The 18,133-nt window shown below is 36.6% G+C and overlaps 1 protein-coding gene and 1 long non-coding RNA gene across 2 annotated transcripts in view; both read left to right on the top strand.

The window, feature by feature from the left end:
- Positions 1 to 18,133, top strand: part of LOC127876084 (arginine--tRNA ligase, cytoplasmic-like) — a 150,496-nt gene that overhangs the window by 28,996 nt on the left and 103,367 nt on the right. The window lies entirely within an intron of this gene.
- Positions 13,523 to 14,136, top strand: LOC127876143 (uncharacterized). Its single transcript, XR_008047680.1, has 2 exons — positions 13,523 to 13,756; positions 13,919 to 14,136. It is a non-coding gene; the product is annotated as an uncharacterized LOC127876143 (long non-coding RNA).

The following is an 18,133-nucleotide window of genomic DNA, read 5'->3' as shown; positions in this document are numbered from 1 at the left end:
ATTTTAATATAAAAACTTCTCACTAAAAGATTGTGTTGATTACACAATAATATAAAGAATAAATAAATAACCATAAGAACGTATCTGGAATCAGTTGAATGGTTGTACTATCACTATTATACTTATCCCCAAAACCGCTATAAGCATGTCTTCCATTGTGCCATGACAGCATCACCTGTTACCTGTAGGACAAATCACATTCTCTAATAAACTTAAAAAAATTCCAACAGAAATAGAATTACTTTTCTGGCTCGCGACTTCAGTAGTTGCACTTGTGCGACCTCTTAGTCTTGCTAAATCAACGTTATGTTTGCGTTTGACATATTGCATTAGATTAGTGGTTGAGCCGGACTTAGCGTACGCCACATCTGTGAAGCACAGTTTGCACTTTGCTTTATCGGTAGGGCTACCATCCTGAAACCCAAAATACTGCCACACTTTAGATTTAAGCTTCTTAGGCGCATCTGATAATTTCAATTTGTCGGCAACAACTTGTTCAGCCATTTTGACGCTTTTTCCGAAAGTAGACCGTAACGCGCTTATTGATTGGATGACTAAAGTAATAAGCAACCAATCGCGCGCATCGTAATTACAGGTAAAGATAAAACCTTCACCTTCCTGTATCAATAGTCAGAATACAGGGTGCTTTACGTATCTATGCATATATATGTATATATGTTAAAGAATCGAATCGAATTTGGTAGGTTTGGTATCGTAATCGAATCGAAGCATTTCGAATCGATTTTCGTTGAATCGGATCGAATCGTTGCAGCTCTATTTGCCTCAAACACTATCAAGTATGAGGAGGTAGTCAGTGTGTGGAGGCAGTCTAAGGATCGTTGGCTCTATTCAAAGAATTGAACTCGGAACTCAGTGTTAATGTTATGTGTTTTTAGTTATAACAAACTTGGAACTCAGTGTTAATGTTATGTGTTTTAGTTATAACAGTTACTTTTAGAAATTGAAATGTTTATGAATCATTAAAAAATTGTTGATGTTTCAAGTGTTTTTTTATTTATAATTTGAAAACCAAAAAAGCTCATTGTTTTTTGAAAAAGCTCATTTATAATGATTCAGCACATGTGCACTATAAAAACTTTATTAAACATGAAAAATTATCACTGTACAGGTTGTTGTTTTTTATCAATCACGGACTAAACCATCTTACTCCATTGTCCTGTTCAATTGTTTGCTATCTTTAATCTATAAAGTTTGTACCAAATTATAACCAATTTACTCATCAAAGACTCAATCATATTAGCTCATTATCAATAAAGACTCAAGGGTTAAAAAGAAAATAAGGCCTGAAAATCTAACACCTCGCAGTCGATGCCAATACTGTTGTCGTTAATTGGGTCACAATGGCTTTGTACACAACACTGGTTGAAGTTATGTATGAAAGCAACTGATTGTTTTTTTGGTATCTATTCAGAGCTGTTTTGTTGATTGGTACTGATCAAAGTGGTTGCAATAGCTGTTAGCGGGTTGGTCGGAGCAATGAGTGTTACAAGAATTTAAATATAGAAGGAAAAATTCGGGAATGAAAAATGGTGTTTGTAGTAGCCAGTTGTTGGTTAGGATGGGGTGGTTGTTGAAAGAGCTTTTACTGTACTAGGTCATTAGTGGACAGAAAGCTTGTGAACCCTCCTGAAGTCATTTTTATTGCCTAATATGTATGAAACTTGGTCAAAACATCATTTTTGTCCCAATTATATCTTAGATGAGTTCAAAACTGGATCATGTGGGGAACTTGGTCAATATAGATCAAATGAAAAAAAAAGCATATGAACACTGTTTGCCAAGTCAGATATGGTTCCTGGTGTTTTAAAACCTGGCAGATATTAGGGGTGGAAGTTTTCCTTTGGTTACTTTTTATATTCCAGGTGAGCGCCTTTGGGCCTTTGGTCCTCTTGTTCTTTGAATTGTCTGGCACTACAAAATATATTGTCCTGATCAATATAAATATTGTCCTTATCAAGCACCTAGATGTTTTAGAAATGGTTGTATTGACTTGAATTAAAATGAGAATCTAAGGCAATCAGTAAATATACCCCCTGCTCAAAGAACTTGTAAAGGGAGATATAGTGGTTTCAGGTTATCTGTCTGTTGTTTTCATTGTCCATGACCAGACATGGTATTTCTTGTCGGCAGCTAACTCAACAAGAGCGCCGATGGCGCTGAAAGCATAGTTGCAAGAAACAGGGAAGTTGCTGCTGAAGTAAATGTTTAGGTCGAAATATACGAAATAGTTTCCTTAAATGTTTCGATGTAAAAGCGACAACTTTGAGCGAAAATAAATACAACATTTTGCACATAGAGACCCCCTTTTCTTGACGGGCATTCTTAGCTGAATCGATTTAAGCAATAAAAAAGATATGTCATGTTCAAACCAAAAAAGAATTCGACTCAAATCAAAATCGACTGTTTTTGCACCTTTTTTTCAGCCGTTTTCTAGTGGATTGTAACCTTTTGCAGTGCCATTTTTTACTTTAATCTCCAACTTTATCCTATTTCAGGGATTTAGTAGTGAACACCTATGCTTACCCTATTAATATCTCCAAACGATAAAACCAGAACAACAGTCTAAAGTGTATAACATGCCTTCGAGGAAAATATGATGATTTGTTTAGAGAGTACAGCCTTCATGACTCGATTATTTAGTATATTGTAACCTTAACGATTTCTGACATCACGAGTCGCCCCCCTTGTTGTTGCTACCAAAATGTTCTATTTTTAGAAACGGGAATTTCAAATAGTGACGAATGTGAATGGATACAAAATGACATAACTATGAAAATAAATACGTAGAATTACATTATTTCACGCATACCATTATGCAACCATCCGTTTTCTTTTCCGACTTGATACATTTACAGCTTTCCTTTTAATATTTTACTGACACAACACTCGTCCAGAATTCGCGCGAATCCATTAAATCCGATGCCACATTTAAACCGTTAGCTCTACTCGTAACGTTAATTTCTGGCTCAAAGTAAATCATTTTAACTTCAATTAACACATCTCTATTACTTTCAAACTCTACTTCATCAAATCCATAGAAAGGCAGGTCAGAATCCATGTCATAAATCAGAAAACATTCACCGTACTCCGCCATTTTTTACACATTTTTTAAGAATAAAAGTGCTTTATGCCCCACTTCCTGCTGATAATATGTTAATTTCTATTTATAATTAACCGATGAAATGTTACATCCTTAAACCAGGGCCTTATGAATTCAGTTATGTAAACATTTGACCTCTCCCAGAACAGTAAACAAAGGAAATAGAAATTAGGTGTGAGGTCACTATCAACAAGAACAGAATTGTTTTACGAACGATATTTGTTTAAGTTTCTAAGAAGGTTTTTTCACGTAAAACAGTCTTAGAAAAATTCACTAAAAACGGTGTCAGCAATATTCTTGGAAGAAAACGTTAGAAAAACGTTTCCAAACAAAAATTGGTAAGAATTACCAAATACTATAATAGATATTTCGTCTGATTTTTGATCAGGTAAGGCTTCATTATGGTCAACCATTCCATGTCGGTTTTCGAAATGTAGCTTAAACCTTAAGCATAGGTGCGTTGCACCTATGCTAAAAACTATTAAAGGCTTTAGCTTGAAACTTCATACTTAGGATTATCATATTGAACATGACTTGAGTGCTGAACGGAAAACGGTTGTATCTCCTTCTTTATTTAATATGAGTTACAACAGTCTTCCATTCACCCCATACCATTCCATTCCATTCTTGGGCCCTACACACATTGTGTGTAGTGCCCAAGAACCATAACATTTTCTTGTTCTTGAAGATGTTTTTGATGGAGTGTGTTGTATAGCTCGTTCTAATATTTTGAGAGGTTTTGGCCTTTGGCTTTTGTTTGTTTTCATACTTAAATTTTGTCATGAGCATCATAATCTGGTAGCTATTTTAGGTATCAACTTGAAACTTCATATATATTTATATCTCATTGAGGGGGTGTGCAATTTATAAGAAACATAAATCTTGCTCTCCTATTGTTTGAGTTATTGTCCTTTGTTAATGTTTATATAAAAGAGGAAACAACTTGAAATTTCATAGTTATATGTAGGTAGATCTCATTGAAAGATTGTGCAGTGCGTAAGAACCATACCTTTTCTGCTCTTTTTTAGAGTTATTGCCCTTTGTTTGTATTATTTTTTCCAGAGCCTGGAAAATTATTGCAGGTAAACAATATGAAACCTGAAAGGAAGATGAGTTCATAGTCTCCTGCTTTCATCATTTTAAGCAGGTTGGTGTTGTGATGTTACCCTAAAACAAGTTATGAATGATAGCTTTCAATTTTAAATATGAGTGGCGACTAGGGAAAACTCAGCTTTATGCATGTATTTTAAGTAATGTCTCAGATTAGCATGTGAAGTCCACAATACTTTTCATTTTTATGGAATTGTTCATTCAAAGGAAAGTACCATCTAAAGATAATCATGTCTAGGCAGAAAGTGTTTTCCCTGTTATACTCGCGGACTGAACAAGCTAAGGTGCCAACACTTTATTCTAACACAGCACGCGACTTGTTTTCTATAGACAAAGAAGGAAATAAAGTGTGGGTTATTCTGCAATAACTTATGGGCGGAGCTTAATGGTTCCAAAATAGTTCTGAATAAATAAAGAAAAGATTGCAGTTAAATGCACGTGCTAAAATCCGCTTTAAAAGAAATGTTATAAATGAAGCATGTATGCAAATACAATGAAACAACAAATTGTATATTAGGTTATAAGTGGCATAACCATGCCTACAAAAAATGTTATTTGTTAGGAAACGTAATTAAGAAAACATTTATAGCATGTCAGCTTTTCAGTAGCATCAATAAACGTGACGTCATTTAGTTTTAACGTTGTTTTCAATGAAAGTGACGTCATTTGCAAAATATTTATGAATGAAATCGACGTTATATGTTTGTACAATTCAATGACGTCACCTAATAGTAAACTTTGTACTAAGAAGGGCGGAGTTTTGAAAAATATAGTTCACGTCCAAAAGCTTGAACCAAATCATTCTAAATCGTTGATTAGAATCAAAATAATATTTGTCTATGATGGTTTGTTGTCGAATAACCCACAGTAAGGAGTATAGATGCGTGTTATCAAATCACTCGTGCGATTTATTCCTACGCATCTATACTCCTTACTGTGGGTTTTTCGACAACAAACCATGATAGAAAAATATTATTTCTTAAAATGCATCAAGTCCACTCATAAATATTTTTATTTGAATCCAAGACATCATCTTTTTTCACAATATGCTAAAGAAGAAATCAGAGAACATTTCTATAGAATTTCTTCGCCCTCCTTTCAGGGATATAAGCCTTTGAACAACAGTTGCAGTGCTTTTATTGTCCAAACCTAAAAAATAACAATATGGCTGCTGTGTTGGCAAAAAATGTCTTGTATTTGAGATAAATTCCTGCCTCCTCAGAATGGTTAAAAAAATCTCATAGGATACAATTTCTCAGTCACAAAACCCTCAAAGCTTTGTCCCTGGTTTCGTGACATTTCCAATTACTGCCCTATGGATTTGCAGTTGGTGTGTTAAGGCAGATTGCTGTTGTGTCATTTTGCATGTCATAAACCATCCAGTTTTCTGAGAACTCCACCCACTTACTAGCAAATTTCCCTACAATTTTATCATTCTGGCGATATAGGACATACTTTGTTGTTTCTGAATAACTGCTAGAAAAGCATATGGATTGAACAGTAATAATGTTATTTCATATACATTTTATTTAGATTTTTTTTATGTTTTTACAGAAAAACATGACAATAAAGTAAGATATGATGAGCCTCACTGGTGATTTCATAATTTGATAACATGTGTCTCACTATTATGAAAATGTCAAATAATAATACGTCTGTCACCTATTATTGTCAAATAATAATATGTCTGTCACCTTTTATTGACTGGTGTTCAGATGTAAGACAATGGTTCAGATGTTAGACAATGGTTCTGTGGCATATAAATTATGCATACTGGTACTCTGCATTTGAAAGATATATACACTTTGTCCATCTCAGTTATATGGCTGCTTTTAAATTATATCCATGACTTCAAACTTCTTGAATCTATTCTGAACAACACTCTGGAAAGTTAACAGAATGCACATGTTTGACAAGGCTTCTTCATTAGCAAATGAATTGCTGGCCTTATGCTTAATCACATGGTCAGATTGTGCTCATTGGTCTTTTTAATACTCAGTTAACACTATACAATTCACAACATGCATGAATTCAATGGTTTGATTTGGGACTCAGTAATCCTAGAAATTTGGAGATATTATGACCAATGTCATGCCAAAATGGGTCTTATGACATATGCTGACATTACAGCTCCACATCAGTCTGCACATTAGCACGGTCGATGTAGAGTTAATGAGACTGCGGAACCTTTTATACTTTATACCAAATAGGGTAGCTTCAGACCAGGCAGCACGACTGCACAGAAAATCAGGGTTTAATCGTTTTGCATCAAGTGTTGTGCAGAATAAGCCTCTGCCTTGTGAGTGAAAATCCCCTTTAACCATTTGCATGCTGGGAAATTTGTCATCTGCTAAAATGTTGTCTGCTTAATTTCTAAAATTAGCATTTTCTTCGATTTTTTTTTTCAAGAATACTACCAGTATAGCAACCAGTTTGGATCCTGATGAGACGCCACATTCTGTGGCGTCTTATCTGGATCCAAACTGGTTGCAAAGGCCTTCAAAATTCGGTTCCAGCACTGAAAGAGTTAGGGATGTGTCTTCCTTGATGAGCTTGTGTGGGCTGAGCTGGCTAATCTGGGACAACTCTTTGCACACAAGAATTAAGCCCTCTATTCCCATAGCAAGGCTTATGTGAGATGGTGACACAAAGACAGAAAATGTCAATGCCTCATTACAGCAAGGTGCAGTTTCCTGACTTAATGCTCACTTCTTTAACAAAGTATGTAACTTATGGCAAACAATTTTCCTCAACAGAAATAGACACTTTTATAAAATGACATCAACTTTGTTCGATTCAGACGGCTGGCTTGGCATTTTTGTTGATAATCTATGAACATGTCTTGGGTTCTAAATGAATTGAGTTGAAAATGTAAGAATTACCTACATGTACCTAATGATGCTGATAGTGTTACTGAGAAAAAGGGCACGCATTATTTTCCGTTGTTATGGCTCTTATTAGTGATAAGTGCTATTTTCCTGCTAGGCTTGGAAATTTTCTTTTGATTAGTGAACTTTTATGGATAATGATCTAACATAAGGCATTCGTGAATTTCCTGTTAATCATGTCAATTATGTTTACTAATGACACATGCTTGTGGCATGTTTTTGTTTGGAAAGTGTGTGAGGCAGAATAATTATGCTAATAATTTCATAAAAATGATAATTTGATTGGCTGTTGGAGACTGTTATTGATACCGGCTTCAAGCAATTTTCTCTGTATTTGTAAGTTTGACTTTTAATGAACGCAAGGTCCTGGCTTTTTTTATATATATAACGTATCATACAGCTTTTAAAAGATATACATAAAATATTTGTGTTTGACAACCGTAGATAGCTTAAGCATCTTCTTTCTGCAATGTGGAATCGAAGGTCCTAAATGGCACTGTAACATGTTGCTTTTTTTTTCATTATATAGACCTATTCCTCAAAGAGAAAAGTATATGGACAAGGCCTTATCCCTAAGATAATTCCTTTGAAATTATGCAATTTTCCAAAAATTTCAAGCTAACTTTGGGAGATTTTGTTTTCAGTTTTGTCAATAAATTTTTCCCCCAAAATGAAAGGCCAGTCCCTTTCCACAAATCAAGACAAAAAAGCCCTGACTGTTTTATGCCCCCTTTTGAAGAAAAGGGGGTATATAGTTTTCGCACTGTCCGTCAGTCTGTGTGTCAGTCTGTCACACTTTTCGTTTCCGCTCTCTTATTCAAATAGTTTTTATCGGATCTTTACCGAACTTGGTCAAAAGTTGTATCTAGACAATATCTAGGTCAAGTTCGAATATGGGTCATGCCGGGTCAAAAACTAGGTCACAGGGTAACTTAGTGCATTTCAAAGATTTAGCTGCTATGACTTCTATCAAAGCGTTTATAGGGGGGCTTATGTCATCCTATGGTGACAGCTCTTGTTTTTTAATGAAAAACAAATGAGCCACTAGTTTGGAAAACTAGACATTATATATTTATGCACCCCTTCGAAGAAGAGAGGGTATATTGTTTTGCACATGTTGGTCGGTCGGTCTTTCGGTCCGTCCACCAAATGGTTTCTGGATGATAACGCAAGAACGCTTTGGCCTAGGACCATGAAACTTCATAGGTACATTGTTCATAACTGGCAGATGCCCCATATTGATTTTCAGGTCACTAGGCCAAAGGTCAAGGTCACAATGAATCGAATCAGTAAAATGGTTTCCGGATGATAACTCAAGAGCGCTTAGGCCTAGGATCATGAAACTTCATAGGTACATTGATCATGACTGGTAGATGCCCCCTATTGATTTTCAGGTAACTAGGTCAAATGTCAAGGTCACAGTGACCTGAAGCAGTAAAATGGTTTCTAACGTATCACACAATTGCTGCCACTACAACTGACAGCCCATTTGGGGGGCATGCGTATTGTTATTAATAGAAAAAGGCATGGAGATTTGTGAAAAAAGTGGATATAGAAATTTTCTCTATAATGACGTTTTTTCGGATGTTTTTTACCCAACACTTTCAGACATATTGAGCTGACTTTTGGTATGTGAGTCTGCATGAATGTCCTAAAAGATGAAATGTGAAATTTGTTCCGGCTGATTGATTTGTGGTGAAGTTATGGGCCTTGGACATTTTTATGCCCCCGGATCGATAGATCGGGGGTATATTGTTTTTGGCCTGTCTGTCTGTCATTCTGTCATTCTGTCCCAAAACTTTAACCTTACAGTAAAGTTTTGCAATAACTTTTGAAAAAATTGAACATAGCAACTTGATATTTGGCAGGCATGTGTTTCTCACAGAGCTGCACATTTTGAGTGGTGAAAGGTCAAGGTCATCCTTCAAGGTCAAAGGTCCAAAAAAATGCGGTGCATTAGGGGGCATTGTGTTTCTGACAAACACATCTCTTGTTCTCTATAATAATTGTTTTCCAGAGATGTTTTTAGGAAATGATTTTAGATTGTGTTCTGATTTTTTGTTTGTGAGTCTACTTACATGACCTAAAGATGTAGTGTGAAATTTGTTTAGGTCGTTTATTTTCGGCGTTATAGGCTGTAGACTTAGAAATTTTCAATATAATAACCGTTTTCCAGAAAAACAATTACGCCACTCTTACAGATAACTAGAGCTTTGTCACAGACGTGACGAATACCCCCATATGCCGCATTGACACAGAGTATTTTGCATGTTGTCTTCACAAAAAACAGCGGACACCATTCTAAATGTTTAAAACACACTAAGTAACCCCATGACCTAGTTTTTGACCAGGCCCCCCACATGCCGCATTGACACAGAATATTTTGCATGTTGTCTTCACAAAAAACAGCGGACACCATGCTCAATGTTTAAAACGCGATAAGCGACTCCGTGACCTAGTTTTTGACCCGGCATGGCCCATGTTCGAACTTGACCTAGACATCATCTAGACACAACTTCTGACCAAGCGTGGTAAAGATCGGATGAAAACTACTTGAATTAGAGAGCGGACACCATGCTGAATGTGTATAATGTACTAAGTGACCCCGTGATCTAGTTTTTGATCTGGCATGGCCCATGTTTGAACTTGGCCTTAAGATCATCTAGATAAAACTTCTGACCAAGTTTGGTGAAGATCAGGTGAAAACTACTTGAATTAGAGAGTGGACACCATGCTGAATCTTAGTGACCCCGTGACCTAGTTTTTGGCCCAGCAAGGCCCATGTCCAAACTTTGTGTAGAGATCATCTAGATAAAAATTCTGACCAAGTTTGGTGACGATATTGGATGAAAAATACTTGAATTAGATAGCGAACACCAAGCTCAATGTTTAAAACGAACTAATTGACCCAATCTCTTAGTCTTTTACCCGGCATGACCCATATTCAAACTTGACCTAGACATCATCTAGTTACACATCACCTAGATACAACTTCTGACCAAGTTTGGTGAAGAATGTATGAAAACTACTTGAATTAGAGAGTGGACACCATGCTCAATGTTTAGAACGCACTAAGTGACCCAATGACCTTTTTTTTGACCTGCCATGACCTATGTTCAAACTTGGTCTAGACATCATGTAGATACAACTTCTGACCAAGTTTGGTGAAGCTCGGATGAAAACTACTTGAACTAGAGCTTTGTCACAAATTTGTCGTCTGCATAATTTTACTGCAACAGGCAGTGGTTGTCTTTCCATAGCGTAGTTAAGCGTATACTGATTTGCAAAACTTGCTCTGTAACATAAGTTTGAGCAAACGCTCACACTAATCAAAGCCCTGAAGGCACTGAATTTGTTCGCTGTTGTATAATCTAAGACGCAACTCAGTTTTCAAAATTTTGTTATAGCTTTTTATATCGCAAGTTTGAAATGACCACAACCCATTCAAATTTATAAAGAGTGTGTCTTAAAGCACAGGTCGAGATGTGTTTTTTTATGCCCCCTTTCGAAGAAAAGGGGGTATATAGTTTTCGGACTGTCCGTCAGTCTGTCTGTCAGTCTGTCAATCTGTCGCCTTTTTCGTGTCCGCTCTCTAATTCAAATAGTTTTTATCCGATCTTTATCAAACTTGGTCAGAAGTTGTATCTAGACAATATCTAGGTCAAGTATGAATATGGGTCATGCCGGGTCAAAAACTAGGTCACGGGGTCACTTAGTGCATTTCAGATATTTAGCATGGTGTCTGCTCTCTAATAGAAGTAGTTTTTATCTGATCTTTACCAAACTTGGTCAGAAGTTGTATCAAGACAATATCTAGGTCCAGTTTGAATATGGGTAATGCCGGGTCAAAAACTAGGTCACTTAGTGCATTTCAAGGATTTAGCATGGTGTCCGCTCTCTCTGGTTTATGTGGCTTTCTGATTTATTTTGATATTCTAAGACATTTTTATGCCCCCGAAGGAGGGCATATAGTGATCGGACCGTCCGTCTGTCCGTCACATTTTACGTTTAGATTTCGAAAAATGCTCATAACTTCTATGTCGCATCAGATAGCAATTTCATATTTGGCATGCATGTGTATATGGACAAGGCCTTTCCATACGCACACAAATTTTGACCCCTGTGACCTGGAACTTAGGGTCAGCGTTTAGGTTTCGAAATCTGCGTTTAGGTTTCGAAAAAAGCTCATAACTTCTATCAAGCGTTTATAGGGGGCATAAGTCATCCTATGGTGACAGCTCTTCAAATCATTGATACAGCTAATCAGTGTGCACAGGCTAATCTTATTCGACATGCACTAAGCCCCGTTTTCCCTGAAAGCAGCCAATATGTACAGATTTCAATGATAAACACTAGACTGGCCAACGTTGTCTTACAAGCTGTTAAATACTTTTGAATACATACACACTATGTAGTGTACCAGTGGAAACAATAAACAGGCAGATGCGGTGGTTAGAGCAGACGTTCCTAGCATTCGTCGTCTGCTAAATTTTACTGCAGTTATCCACACAGGCAGTCACGGGTTATGGTTCCTAGCGTACTTAACGCAGACTGACTTGCAAAATTGCCTCTACATTATTTGTGAGCTAACGCGACCAACTAAAAACGGCATACTTCAATACAGCATTGTGTTGCTGCCTGACTTAATTCTCCTCCTCAATAATGTATGCAACTTATGGCACACAATTTACCAGAACAGAAAAAGACACTTTTTCAAAATGTCATCAATTCAGACCGTTGCTATGGTTTTTGTTGACAATTTATGAAAATGTCTTGGGTTGTAATAGACAGCTTTTATGGAAAAAAAACTGCCTCAGGGTCTATACATTCTCAAGAAGCATGCATGAAATTATTATCCTATATTGCTATTAAATTATCTTCAGCCATATCAATTTGCTGCAAGGTTTGAACATTTAAGAATTACCTAATGATCCTAATAGAGTTGCACAGAAAATGGGCACGCATTATTTTTCATGTTATTAGGGCACTTATCAGCGCTATTTGCATGTAAGGCTTGGACAATTTCGTTTTATTTGTGAAATTGTATGGAGAATGATCCGTCATAAAGGTTTTTTGTGAATTTCATGATAATTGTGTCAATTATGTTAACTAATGGCATATGCTTTTGGCATGTTTTTCTTCGGAGAACAGCATGTGTGTAGTGGAATAATTGTGTCAATTATGCCCATAATTTAATAAAAAAGATAAATTGATTGGCTGTTTGAGATGGTTAATGATACTGTCTTCAAGCAACTATGGTAATTAAAATAATCTTTTTCTTCTGTGTGTCATTCTGAAAGTTTGAATTTAATGACGGCAAGACGTGGCTTATTTGTATAACTGAACATTAATTCAACTTGATTTATATGTTATTTTACCTAAAATGCACCATCTTCTGTTTTCATATTGAGAAATTGGTGTATTTGATTTTTATGCCCCCCTTCGAAGAAGAGGGGGTATATTGCTTTGCTCATGTCGGTTGGTCGGTCGGTCGGTCGGTATGTCGGTCCGTCCACCAGGTGGTTTCCGGATGATAACTCAAGAACGCATACGCCTAGGATCATGAAACTTCATAGGTAGATTGATCATGACTCGCAGATGACCCCTATTGATTTTGAGGTCACTAGGTCAAAGGTCAAGGTCACGGTGACCCGAAATAGTAAAATGGTTTCCGGATGATAACTCAAGAACGCATACGCCTAGGATCATGAAACTTCATGGGTAGATTGATCATGATTTGCAGATGACCCCTATTGATTTTGAGGTCACTAGGTCAAAGGTCAAGGTCACGGTGACCCGAAATAGTAAAATGGTTTCCGGATGATAACTCAAGAACGCATATGCCTAGGATCATGAAACTTCATAGGTAGATTGATCATGACTCGCAGATGACCCCTATTGATTTTGAGGTCACAAGGTCAAGGTCACGGTGACCCAAAATAGTAAAATGATTTTCGAATGATAACTAAAGAACGCTTTTGCCTAGGATCATGACACTTCATAGGTACATTGATTGTGACTCGCAGATGACCCCTATTGATTTTCAGGTCACTAGGTCAAAGGTCAAGGTCACAGTGACAAAAAACGTATTCACACAATGGCTGCCACTACAACGGACAGCCCATATGGGGGGCATGCATGTTTTACAAACAGCCCTTGTTTGCTTTCAAATACTTATAAATTGATAACTAAGTGTTGAAGTTGTCGATATGATATTTACTTCGATTAAAGCTATAGGGCTGCATATTGAAACTAATTAAATGTTGCATTTTATTAGCTCGACTATAATATATGAAATATATATAGTGGAGCTATCCTACTCACCCCGGCGTTGGCGTTAGCGTGCAAATCTAAAAGTTTGCGTACTACCCCAAATATTTCCTGTGTCCCTTGACATATTGCTTTCATATTTTTAACCAGGTTTTCCGAAGGAAAAAACTGGTTATTAGATTGGCGAATGCGGGCGGGCTGGCTGGCTGGCGGGCTGGCGGAATAAGCTTGTCCGGGCCATAACTATGTCGTTCATTGTCAGATTTTAAAATCATTTGGCACATTTGTTCACCATCATTGGACGGTGTGTCGCGCGAAATAATTACGTTGATATCTCCAAGGTCAAGGTCACACTTTGAGTTCAAAGGTCAAAAATGGCCATAAATGAGCTTGTTTGAGCCATAACTATGTCGTTCATCGTCAGATTTTAAAATCATTTGGCACATTTGTTCACCATCATTGGACGGTGTGTCGCGCGAAATAATTACGTCGATATCTCCAAGGTCAAGGTCACACTTTGAGTTCAAAGGTCAAAAATGGCCATAAATGAGCTTGTCCTGGCCATAACTATGTCATTCATTGTGAGATTTTAAAATCATTTGGCACATTTGTTCACCATCATGGGACGGTGTGTCCCACGAAAGAATCACGTCAATATCTCCAATGTCAAGGTCGCCACGACTAAAAATAGATTTAAAAAAAAAAAAAAAATACAAAGGGGGTTAATTTTTTTTGGTCATTTCAAAAGTTCAGTTTGAGTTTTCTCCCTTTATCAGATTTTTTTTTCACAATGAAAACCTGGTTTTGTGACAATTGTGTCCCTTGTTCTTACTTGTTTACCATCATGACCCCAACCTATAAACAAGAGCAGACAACTGTATCAAGCATTTTGACAGAATTATTGCCTATTTTTACTAAGAATATGCATATTATTGATAAATCTATGTTAAAGTTTGCGTACTAGCCCAAATATTTCCTGTGTCCCTTGACATATAGCTTTCATGTTTTGCATACTTGTTTACCATCATGACCCCAACCTTTAAACAAGAGCAAACAACTGTATCAAACATTTTGACAGAATTATTGCCCCTTTTATATTTTATACTTAGAATATGCATATTATTGATAAATCTATGTTTAAGTTTGCGTACTACCCCAAATATTTCCTGTGTCCCTTGACATATTGCTTTCATATTTTGCATACTTGTTAACCATCATGACCCCAACCTATAAACAAGAGCAAACAACTGTATCAATCATTTTGACAGAATTATGGCCCCTTTTATACTTAAATAATTGAACATTTTGCTTAAATTGCCATAACTTCTTTATTTATGATCAGATTTTATTAATACTTTGACAAAACAACACTTACCTGAATACCAAAAATACCAAAATGAATTCCATCCAAACAATACCCCACACCCCAACCCAAAATCACTGCCCCCCCCCCCCCCCACCCCCCCAATTTTTTTTTTTTTTTTTCCTTTTTTTATTTGTGAAAGATCATCTAATAAATGACCACACACCACATTATACCCCCCTCTCAACCCCGCCCCCCCTACCCCCCCCCCCTCAAATTTTTTTTTGTTTCCTTTTTTTAATTTTTGGAAAGATCGTCTAGTAAATTATTGAATATGAACAATTTCCACATGATGGCTAACGTTATACTGTCAAGCACTCGAATAGTGGAGCCTGCTGTCCTCTGACAGCTCTTGTGTTTAGAATTTTTTTTTTTTTTTTTGACACCTTAATTGAAAATTTTGTAGTTTTTTCCCAATAAGTAAAGTTTCTGTTACTTTATAAAGAAGGAAAAAATTTGCTGTTCTGCATCATGATATCTTGTGATTATTCTTGTAGTCAAATACTTATTATGCCCCCCTTCGAAGAAGAGGGGGTATATTGTTTTGCACATGTTGGTTGGTCCGTCGGTCTGTCGGTCCGTCCACCAGATGGTTTCCGGATGATAACTCAAGAACGCTTAGGCCTAGGATCATGAAACTTCATAGGTACATTGATCATGACTGTCAGATGACCCCTATTGATTTTCAGGTCACTATGTCAAAGGTCAAGGTCACAGTGACTCAAAATAGTAAAATGGTTTCTGGATGATAACTCAAGGATGCTTACACCTAGGATCATGAAACTACCTAGGTACATTGATCATGCCTGGCAGATGATCCCTATTGATTTTCAGGTCACTAGGTCAAAGGTTAAGGTCACAGTGATTAGAAATAGTAAAATGGTTTCCGGATGATAACTCAAGAATGCTTACACCTAAAGTGATTTTTTTTGCTTTTTTTTTTGTTACAGCCTGTGCCATTTGGATTGGGAAAATTGGCGCGATAAACCATGAAATTGGGAAAAATCGCGCGATAAGACTTGAAATTGGAACATTAAGCATTGTAAATATGATTATAAGGACAGAATTAAAATTGTTAAGTGCATGTTTGACAGACAGCATTTTTATATTATAAAGTGCTGCTTTAATGCCTTCTTACAATGAAGACAACGTTAAGTTAATATCCTTCCACATGCATATTAAACTTGCAATAATCTATAGATTCTTAAAAACACCATTTAATCACAGCTTCTTAAGAGTATTAATATAATTCAGCATTTTTTTAAATTAAATATATCATATGGTGAAAACATTAAGAAATATTAACAAACACGCTTTAGTGTTCTTGCTGTGTTAATGATGTATTAATTAAATGGAGTTAAAATAATATATTTAATTTGTTTACCTTGCACTTGACATCCTCAGTTCAATGCTATTTCAGTAAACTGTACAGCGTGACAAACATAATAAAGCAGAATATGCATATGAATCTGATTATACACAGATCCACTAACATATAAATCAAATCATGTTTGATCAGTATGTTATGTAAAGTTGGAATAAGACATTAATTCTAGAATGGACTGTTTCAGTACCGTATGGGCAAGCCCCCTTTGCTCATACACCGCATGGGCAAACCCCCTTTGCTCATGCACCGCATGTGTATGAGCAAAGGGGGTTTGCCCATGCCATGCATGAGCAAAGGGGATTTGCCCATGCGGTGTATGAGCAAATGGGGTTTGCCCATGCGGTGCATGAGCAAAGGTCCATCTAATTTTAATTGATTACTCTATAATTTATGGCTTTAATCTTTGTTTTTATGACCACTGACATTTGCATGGTCAAAACCAAGCAAATATAGCTGAAACAGTCCATTCTAGAATTAATGTCGTATTCCAACTTTACATAATAGACTGTTATTGTCTCTTTCATTTTCGAACGATTCTCATCTTAAATGCTTTAACTTTGCCAGTAGACTAAACTTCAGTTTTCCAACACTGGTTTCCGTGACGCACATTCACTGTACAGATTTCTCATAAATAATAAAATATTTGTTGTTTTTTAATCTCAAGCGTAGTATTTTGCGTTAATTGACACATGCATTAAATTATTCCCTAATAAACATATGCTATTTGTTGTTAGTTTGAATGTATCATTTTCAATGTTCATCGCAAATTTCTTGTCTTCTTGCGGCTATCTTAGACGTGTGTAAAAACAGGCGTTCTCAATCGGGATACATTTACTATCGTCGGTATCATCCGCAATATATAGAGAGATGCGTGGATAGCAATGTAAAATTGTATTCGGCTACATTCGCGAACAATACGTAAGTCAGTTGTCAATTGGGGACGACTTGACAAGCTCGATTGGATCGATCGAAATGACATTGTTTTATTTTATTGGCTTTGTTGGGAAAATTTGGTCATTTTTTGGGAAATTTTGGTCAGATTTTGGGGAAAAAACATCAATTTTTGCAATTGGGAAGCAGCCGAATATCGGCGGTAATTTTGGGCAAAAAAAATCACTAACCTAGGATCATAAAACTTCATAGGAACATCGATCATGACTGGCAGATGACCCCTATTGATTTTCAGGTCACTAGGTCAAAGGTCAAGGTCACAGTGACTCGAAACAGTAAAATTGTTTCCGGATGATAACTCAAGAATGCTTACACCTAGGATCATGAAACTTCATAGGTACATTGATCATGACTGGCAGATGACCCCTTTTGATTTTCAGGTCACTAGGTCAAAGGTCAAGGTCACAGTGACTCCAAACAATAAAATGGTTTCCAGATGATAACTCAAGAATGCTTACGCCTAGGATGATGAAACCTTTTTAGGAACATTGATCATGACTGGCAGATGACCCCTATTGATTTTCAGGTCACAAGGTCAAAGGTCAAGGTCACAGTGACTCAAAATAGTAAAATGGTTTCTGGATGATAACTCAAGAATGCTTACACCAAGGATCATGAAACTTCCTAGGTACATTGATCATGACTGGCAGATGGCCCCTATTAATTTTCAGGTCACTATGTCAAAGGTCACGGTGACTCGAAACAGTAAAATGGTTTCCTGATGATAACTCAAGGATAATTAGGCCTAGGATCATGAAACTTCATAGGTACATTGATCATGACTGGCAGATAACCCATATTGATTTTTAGGTCACTAGGTCAAAGGTCAAGGTCACAGTGACAAAAAACATATTCACACAATGGCTGCCACTACAACTGACAGCCCATATGGGGGGCATGCATGTTTTACAAACAGCCCTTGTAATGGTATTTACATGGTTAGAATGTATACATCAATTGTTGGATCTAATGACTTGTCATGTTGTTTTTCATTGTAATATATTTAATAGAGAATTTCATGATTTTCGTGTTCTGATGGGTAC

This window comes from Dreissena polymorpha, chromosome 4 (assembly GCF_020536995.1).
Source record: "Dreissena polymorpha isolate Duluth1 chromosome 4, UMN_Dpol_1.0, whole genome shotgun sequence".
Classification (NCBI taxonomy): Eukaryota; Metazoa; Mollusca; class Bivalvia; order Myida; family Dreissenidae; genus Dreissena; species Dreissena polymorpha.
Note: the sequence above shows the minus strand (reverse complement) of the source record. Positions and strands in the feature narration are given on the sequence as shown.